Source organism: Notamacropus eugenii, chromosome 1 (genome assembly GCF_028372415.1).
Source record: "Notamacropus eugenii isolate mMacEug1 chromosome 1, mMacEug1.pri_v2, whole genome shotgun sequence".
NCBI lineage: Eukaryota > Metazoa > Chordata > Mammalia > Diprotodontia > Macropodidae > Notamacropus > Notamacropus eugenii.
The window spans coordinates 466,103,877-466,112,429 of NC_092872.1; positions in this window are offsets into that span (position 1 = coordinate 466,103,877).

The following is an 8,553-nucleotide window of genomic DNA, read 5'->3' on the forward strand; positions in this document are numbered from 1 at the left end:
ACTATTCAGGGCAAACTAAACTCAAGACAGCAGTACTGACTCCTAAGACCATAGGTTGTCAATCTATAGCTAAGGAGGAATCATAGCACTAAATCATAATGTTAAAGACATTCACCACACAAGATAATGTTTTCTGGTAGCTTATGTTGACCACTGGTCAGTTCCTCCATGAAACACTGGGCATTGTCAAATTCAATGAATATCTTTAATATGTGTATGTTAATGAATCAAAAAGCATTCATCAAGATCTTACTATGAGACAGGAACTGTGATAAATTAGCAATAAAGCCCCTGTCCTCAAGAAACTTACATTCTAAGAGGGGAAGACAAGATAGAAAAGGGAGCTAGAGTTGGAAAGGGGGATGGTGTGGATGTCACACAGCAACATGATTTGGGACTGGTTAGGAAATAGTGGATGGCTTCTGAGAAAGGTGAGGCAAGAGTTCACCTATAAGAACCCTTTGTCTTGGAAGCAGAATCTGAGTTTTACTGGGAGGAAGAGGAGAATGAGGCAAGGGAGAAAAAGATGGACAGAGTGCAGGTGTCAGGGTTTGGAAATGGCCAGAGTATGCACAATGCAGTAATAGATTGCCATGGAGGGACATGCACATGCCTTAGAATATCAACTATCCCTTAGATATCTGAGATATACTATCTTCTATGATTATATTTGTTTTCTCAGCCATATTACCTACTATTCTAGATGTGAGCCATGCCTAGATAGGGGAATGGATTTGCACAATAAGCATGATACATGCATGATTTCTATAACTACATGTGTATATACATTTTCATATGTGTGTGTATTTATATTAGACTATAAACTCCTTGAGGACAGGGATTATTTTATCTGAACTTTGACTCTTATCTAAACTTTCTAGCATAGCTCTCTTATTTGTAGAATTACTTGTGGCTCATTGAATAACTACATCACAGGCAACACACACACACATTTATTACATAATGCTGTGAGGAATGAAATGTAATCTATGTTGATGCATCTCACCCTTGCCTACCCTCCCTTTCCACACTTCAGTGTAAAACAATGCAATCTATTGATTTGGGGACATAACTTTTTTCCCTCTCCCTCTCCTCTCCATTTCCCTCTCCCACCCCCTCCCTTTTCTCCTTCCTTCTCTCCCTCCCTCCCTCTCTCTCCCTTCTCTCCCTCTTTCCCTCAATCATAATCTACATTGAAGCCTTTTTCCTGATTTTTTTTTGCAAATTTTTTATGTGTCATGACTAAACAGTGGGTGTACTTGTCCTTGGAGATGTGAGTGCCCTCCCCTCCCAGGAAAACCCAGCAGGAACACTGTGGATTGTAGCTGGATAGCCCCCAAGGGGTCCTAGTATCAGGCAACTAGAACAATCGTGGTGTCATATCTTGTGCTCAGGAAACCATGTGAGTCCTGTGGAGTTAGGAATCACCCTGTCATTGGGCAGCCTGGTTGGACACAGTCATTATGTTGAAACTGGTGCTGCAAACCTGACCTCATCCTTTGGAAGGCAGAAACAATGAAGAGAGCTATTACTCTGTTTGCAGATGAGATCCCCAGAAGGGTCTGCAGGATGTGTGTGTGTGTGTGTGTGTACGTGTGTATGTGTACATATGTGTATGCATGTATATGTATGTGTGCATGTGTGTATGTGTGTGTGTGTGTATGTGTGTGTATGTATGTGTGTGTGGATCTTGGGCAAAGCCCCACATGACTTAAAACCACAGGATAAGTCTGGGGCCCTATTGTAAATAATTAATAAGATACTGTTAAGAGTTTCAGTCTTCTATTTCATGCAAATTCTTATTTTGAAACTCAATTTTTACCTACATATGACTCTCTCTCATCCTCCCTTTTATGTCCCACACTTCACTATGGTGCTTCTCTCAATAAAAATTTCATATTGATCACTAAACTGTAAGTGAACCAATCAGAAATCCTCAGTAAGATTGCTGATTTTTAAATCAGTTATTTCCAGGAGATAGAAATTCCCTGTCTATAGTTCCATTTACCTGGGCCCTGCACTTGACTCTCCAACTAGATTTGCAACTACAGACTTCTAGGCCACCTGGCCCTGACCTTGGTGCTGACTGCTAATCTAAATCTGAGGGTATCTTTGTATTCACCTTGGATATAAAGACAAAGCTAATTTTCTAACCCTGCTTCCTCTTGAGGGAGATCTAATCCAAGTTAGTCAGCATTTATCAAGCACCTGCTGCATGCAGAGTGTTTGGTGCCAGCAGGGATAAGATTTTAAAACAATGATTTATTTGTAATCTCATTGATGTGAACACTGCCTCCATTGGGTCTAACCTGTCCATGTTTTCTTATGCTGTACGATTCCTGTCTACAACCTTCCCTAGACCTTCTTGGTATTTTTATTAAATGTGTATTGTAGGATATGAATAGTTATGTCAGACTTTCCATCTGTTATCTCCCTTTATCCCCTCCCCCCTTATTTTTACATGACAGGTCTATATTCATTTCTGGAAGGAGATGCAAAGGAAAATTAGTATATTTCCTACCCTTGGCAAACTCATAGACTAATTGTAGCTAGCTGTAGTAGATATATAAATATATAAATAACCACAATGCACAATGAACCTATAAGTTGTAAAGAAGGTGTTGAACTGCAGTGATAGAGAGTATTTAATCATGTGGGAGTTCCCTTTATTAATTAATGCACAGTTTCAGTTCCTATCTTATGTGTCAGACATTTTACTAGTTACTAGAGATAGAGACAAAAATTAAACACATCCTCTACTCAAGCAACTTACATTATTTCAGGGAGATGCAATTTGCATAAGTAATTTTATAAGAATAAATTCAAATTTGGGGTAGTGAGACCACTGGCATCTGGGGGAGATATAAGCTCCTTGAGAGAAGGGGCTGTTTTAGTTCTGTCTTTGTATCCCTTATGCCTGGCATGTAGTAGGTACAAAATAAACACTTATTGAGCTGAATTGAATTATCATAATACTGTGAGATTCAAGATCACCCTTGTCTAAAAGGTTCTTTGGACCAGTTCTCAAATTCCTTCCGTAGAAGTCAAAGGGCCCAAGACATTTGGCACCAATGACAGGAGGTATAAAGCACATAATGTCAGATGCCTTAGCTGATTTGAAGTTTTGAATAGCACTGTCATCATGATCAAGGACAAGACATCATAGCCTTCTATGATAACCATCCTTCTGTCTGCCTTCCCCCTCAAGCATGTCTTGACCAGGCCAGGAGTTACTGAGTGTCTGGTATGGACTAGGTTTTGTGAGCACTACAAGAGAAGTATATAGCATGGTTCCTGTCCTTGATGAATTTACAGTCTAACTAAAAAGATAAGACTGACATCTATGAAAAGACAAGTGCCAATTAAATGGCAGAGATTGGGTGTTGTAGGAGATCATTGTGACCTTAAGAAAGGGGTAGCTTGGAAAAGGCTTCATGGAGTGTGAGGGACTTGAAATTATTTTTGAACAATTTGATTGTAAATTGTAGAGAGACTCTAGGCAGGGGTTCTCTGTGGCTGGAGGAAGTAGCCACAAGTGAACCATGAGTTGGGTATGGAGTTCTTGAGCATGAGGTAGGCACTTCTGTCCTGGATTTGTATCTGGTGATCCAGGTGAGAGGCAGGGGAAGAGGGAAGGAATAGGAACTGAAAGCTAGATAGTCCCTGACAGATTGTCTATTCCTTCCTCTTGCAAATCTGTTGAGCTTGGTTATTACCTTTAAAAGTGACCTAAGACCAAGTCTGAGAAATAAAGGAGCTTCCATGTATATAGTAAGTTAAAATGATGATTTTGGTCACATAGGAATGTCTATTGATAAGCAGCATGACAAAATCATACTTCCTTCTCCATTTCACTCCCATCCCACTAGCCTCTGTTTTTTTCACATGTAAAGTTGAAGGGATTGGGTTATCAGAGATCCTTAAGCTAGGGTTTTTTCTTCTAATTTTGATAATTCTATTACATTATAATTTGTTTTCTTTGAAATCCTATGTATTTTATTTTATGCATTTAAAAACATTCTGAGAAGGGGTCCATAGGCTTCACCAGACCACTGAAGGGGGTTCATGACAAAAAAAGGTTAGGAACCCTGTGAACTAGATGCTCTCTCAGGTCCTATAAATCTTTGACCCTATGAGTTTTGTCTTTAGAAGAATTAGTTTCTGTCCAGAGAAGGCCATTCTTCTGTGCTCCCAACTCCCTTTACTACCTCGGCTACTCAGGGAACTACTATAGTTCTAGTCTCATGGGCCCCCAAATCCTGCTTGACCAATGGGGCTATAGTTCTGCCCCTATGCTTCTCCATCTCCAACTCTGGTGGAAAAGAAGAGCTCGCTTAGTCCCCCATGTATTGAAAACAAGGAACCCTCAGAGGCAGAGACTAAGAAGGGAGCAGCCACTTCTCCCCCAAACCTGATGTGATTACAGCCTTTTCATGCACTTTAGTATTTGATGGGTAGAGAAAACTTATGAGTACATGCTTGCTGTCACTGCGTTCAAGGTTATATAGATAGGATGGAGGAAGGTGTGTATGCATCATCTGCATAGAAGCGCGTGGGGAATGCAGAAGATGCCTTTGGCCAGGGCCTCGATGATGATAAGGTCTTAAGCCTGTGGAATTTCTTATGTTCTACTTGTATTACCATATGAGTCTTTAAGCTGAGGATGAATATGTAAATTTCTTGCCACTGCCTTGTTCCAAAATAATGGACGTTGTGCTTCCACAGTGGCAATTCCGAGGGAAAAATTGATTAATATTTGTTTTCAAAATGACATGCCGTGATGTATGGACCCTTTTACAACTTAAATTAATACTTTAAAGAGATGAATGGTCTCTACAGAGGATGTTAAAGTTCAAGTTTAGGGAATTTGCATATTTATATTACAACCAACTGATAGTAATTGTAGAAACCGAATGTAATGTGGTTCGTTTTTCATTTTAATCTGGTTGTACTCCAATCCGGGACCTCATTAACTTCCAACAGCTAATACCCCACTATCAGGGCCCCGAAAGCAGGATGGCCTGGAATTTATGAAGCTCCATCCTCAGGAAGTCAGAGATGGGGGCTGGGGGAAGGAGAAGGAAAGCAACTTACCCCTCCCCTACAACTCCCTGTGGGCTTGGTACTCATTATCTTGCCAGGTCAGACCTGACTTGCCTTGATGTTTCATGTCTGGGAGATTTTTTTTCTATTTCCTGATTCTATTTGGGTGTATACAAGTTGTGTGGAACTGGACAGCTATAGTGGTACCTCTTCTCATAGCAAGACCTAACAGAGATGTGTTGGCCTACTATCACTCCTTTGGGGAAATCTAACAGGGAATGGCAGGGATATTTCTCAGGCTCTAGGCTGAGAATGCTGGAAGTATCCAATCTATATGACCATCATTGAAAGTCAAAAAACAACCTGACTATGTCATTCCCTCCTCCAAATCTTTCTGTGGTCCCACTTGCCTATAGGACAAAATACAAATGTCTTAGCCTGGAATCCAGGGGCTTTCACAGTCTGGTTCCAACTGATTTTTCTAGTTTCATTCTTCTACTTCCTTGCAAGCACTTTATGTCCTAGCCAAATCAGACCACTCTTTTTTGATCTCATCCTGCTTTCTCCCACCTCTGTGCATTTGTACAAGCTGATACCTCCCTCCCCCCCATGCCCAGAATGTCCACCCTTCTCATCTCTGCCTGTTGAATATATGGAAAGGAATAGACAATAATTAGATAGGATGAGAAGAACTTCTAGTTCTGTACTAGGCTGTACATTTTTTAAAAAGACTTTGACAAGTTGGAATGAGATGGTATTCCATCTCTGATACTCCCTGAATGACCTTGGGCAAGTCATTTCAATCTCCAAGTCTGCTTCTTGCTCTAGATTGATGCTCCTATAATGATTCTCTGATCTTAGAATCATAAAGTTTAGAACTTTTAAGATTTAGAGCTTGGAGAGATATTAGAAACCCTCATTTTACAGATGAGGAAAGCAAAGTCCAGGTAAGTTAAGTAAGTTGCCTAAAGTCACATGAGTAGGAAAATGGCAGCACCGAGGTATATCTTTAAGAAAGCCTGCTGGCACTATGTTAGTGTAGAGATGAAGTAGACAAAAATTGTGTGAATGGTCTTCTGGTCTGTCTCATTACCCCAAAACAAGTCCTTTTGGGGAGAATATCAGCCTTGGCTGACCAATGCCAGGAGTTAAGGCTGAAACAGTCACCCAAAGGAGCAACCTTGGGAAAAGAAGAATGAAAAGAATTAGAAAAGGGAGGAAAGAAATATGGGTAACATCCAGTCTGATGATACTCACCAGGATTCCTACATGGAACAGATAGCATGTAGAAGTTGACCTTACAAAGAGGATCTCACTAATATAAGCTGCTAGTTAGAGTGTTGAGATCATTTCTATTAAAGGTAGAACCTGAATTCAGGAATCCTGGCAATGAGCCCTGCATTTCTCTCCTGATTTTCTTTAATTCACTTTTCCAAGAGGGAAGTAGAGAAAACTTTGTTTTTTGTAGTAAATTTTGTAGTAAATGTTGTCCATACATGCAGAAATCATGGGAAATCCTCACCCTAGTTTAGAATTGGTAGGTATCTGTTAACTGAGAAGTAAAATAAAACGAAAATAAAAAAAAGAATTAGTGGATCTCTTCCTGGCATTGTGGCAAAGCTGAAGGAGAGAAACATATCCTGAAGAAAAAGAGATCAGAGGGTTCAGGAAAACAAACAGGGAATTTTTTAAAAATATCAATTAAAGTTAATATATACTTTTAATGCGAATCGAAACCATTTATACTTTGTGGTCTTATACATGATTAGTTTTATTTTATTTTGATGTGTTTTATTGGTTATTTACAATAAAGCTTATAATTTTAAAAATTTATACTTATAAAAGTCTAGTAAGTAGTGCTGGTAAATCCCACCTCCATTTCCTCATCTGGTATATCCCTGTCACCAAAAATACCTGAGCTCATTGTATTCTGTTCAGGGCTTCTGGGAGAGGGAGTGAGAAGACAGTGAGGAGACCAGCTGGGCTGGAATAGAAGGCATTAGGGGTATCAAGAGAAGAGGGAGCTGACTAGGAAGGTCAGAGCCAGGCTGTTGAAGGCCTTGAATGACAGGACAGCGTATCTGCTCCATGTCTATCATTCCATATACACTGCTTGGCCAGTCTCTGAGTTCTAAATGAAAATTCATGGTGTGGTATTGTGTCCCAGAGCCAGCTTTACTGCTCTCACTGTGTAATTATTTATAGCTGCAAACTATCATGGGGAATTGCTTACTACCTCTTTCCTCTGTGAGGTAATTGATGTGAAGTGAGGCATCACTGTCCCCCGCTGACCCCCGCATGCTGAGAATCAGATGGATTATATCTAACTCAATTATGATTGATATCGTCAAAATCTATGAGGCACAACATAGCATAACAGACCCTCTAAGTGTTGTTATCGATCGTCCCTCTGTGTCTGTGATGTCTGTGGGTATGAGCATGGGCATGAGCAGCTAGATGGACGTCCTGTCTGCAGCAGAGAGGAACTTCTCCTGAAGGTCTTGTAGGGCTGGCCGTGCATGTGTGAATTCATTCACTCTCTGGGAAGCTGCCTCCCTAGCAATGAGACGCTGGATGCTAGGCTGGGGTACCTCTTGGTGGTTATTCTCCAATTCACTTCAGTAACATTGCTGAGGTCCTGACTAGGGCTTGGCACTTTGTTCTGAGCCGGGGGCAGTGAATGACAGTCTCTACTCTACCCTTAAGGAGCATTTACACAAAGAAGTAAGAATTAAAGTTAGATGTAGAATGGAAACAAGAAGCCAAATAAACTCCTCTATGACAATCTGAGGACCAAAGGTTAAGTGCTGTTGTAGACAGAGCAGTAAACACTTCATCATTTAGCCTCAGTTTCCTCCTTTGCAAAATGAGGATTTTAATAGCATCTGCTTCACTTCATGATTCAGGTCTTCCTGACTGCAGGCCCAGCTCTCTATCCATTACACATACACACACACACACACACACACACACACACACACACACACACAATGTATACATATATATGCAGAATCTGTTGCATTGTAAACCTTATGTAAATGCTAGTTATTTTTATTATTATTATGTACTAGGAAGGGTTTTCACATCTAATGTAATGGACCACTCAGAGTCTGGGAGTTCAAAGAAACAATTATTTTACTAAAAACATACTCAACAACCCTTCCATAAAAGCTGCCTCAATAACAACTTACAGAAGGCACCACTGCGGATGTGGGGTGTGGGGGAGAGGGGAAGGGGGACAGCTCTGAGGAACTCCCTGTTGAAGTCCCAGAGTGGTCCTTCTATATTTCTTACCCCAAAGGGCCCATAGCTGGTTTTCAGGCCAATTTAGCTGGGGGCAAAATGAGCTCAAGCTGCCCAGGGTCTCTTCTTCAGCAGCGCTGGTTGGGAGGGTGGGAGTGGAAGGTGAGGACCAGGGATGGGAAGTCACCTGTCCAAGGTCATCCAGCTAGTGAGCAGCAGCTCTGGGAGCTAAACCCAGGGCTTGACATTTCAAGCCCAGTGCTCTTT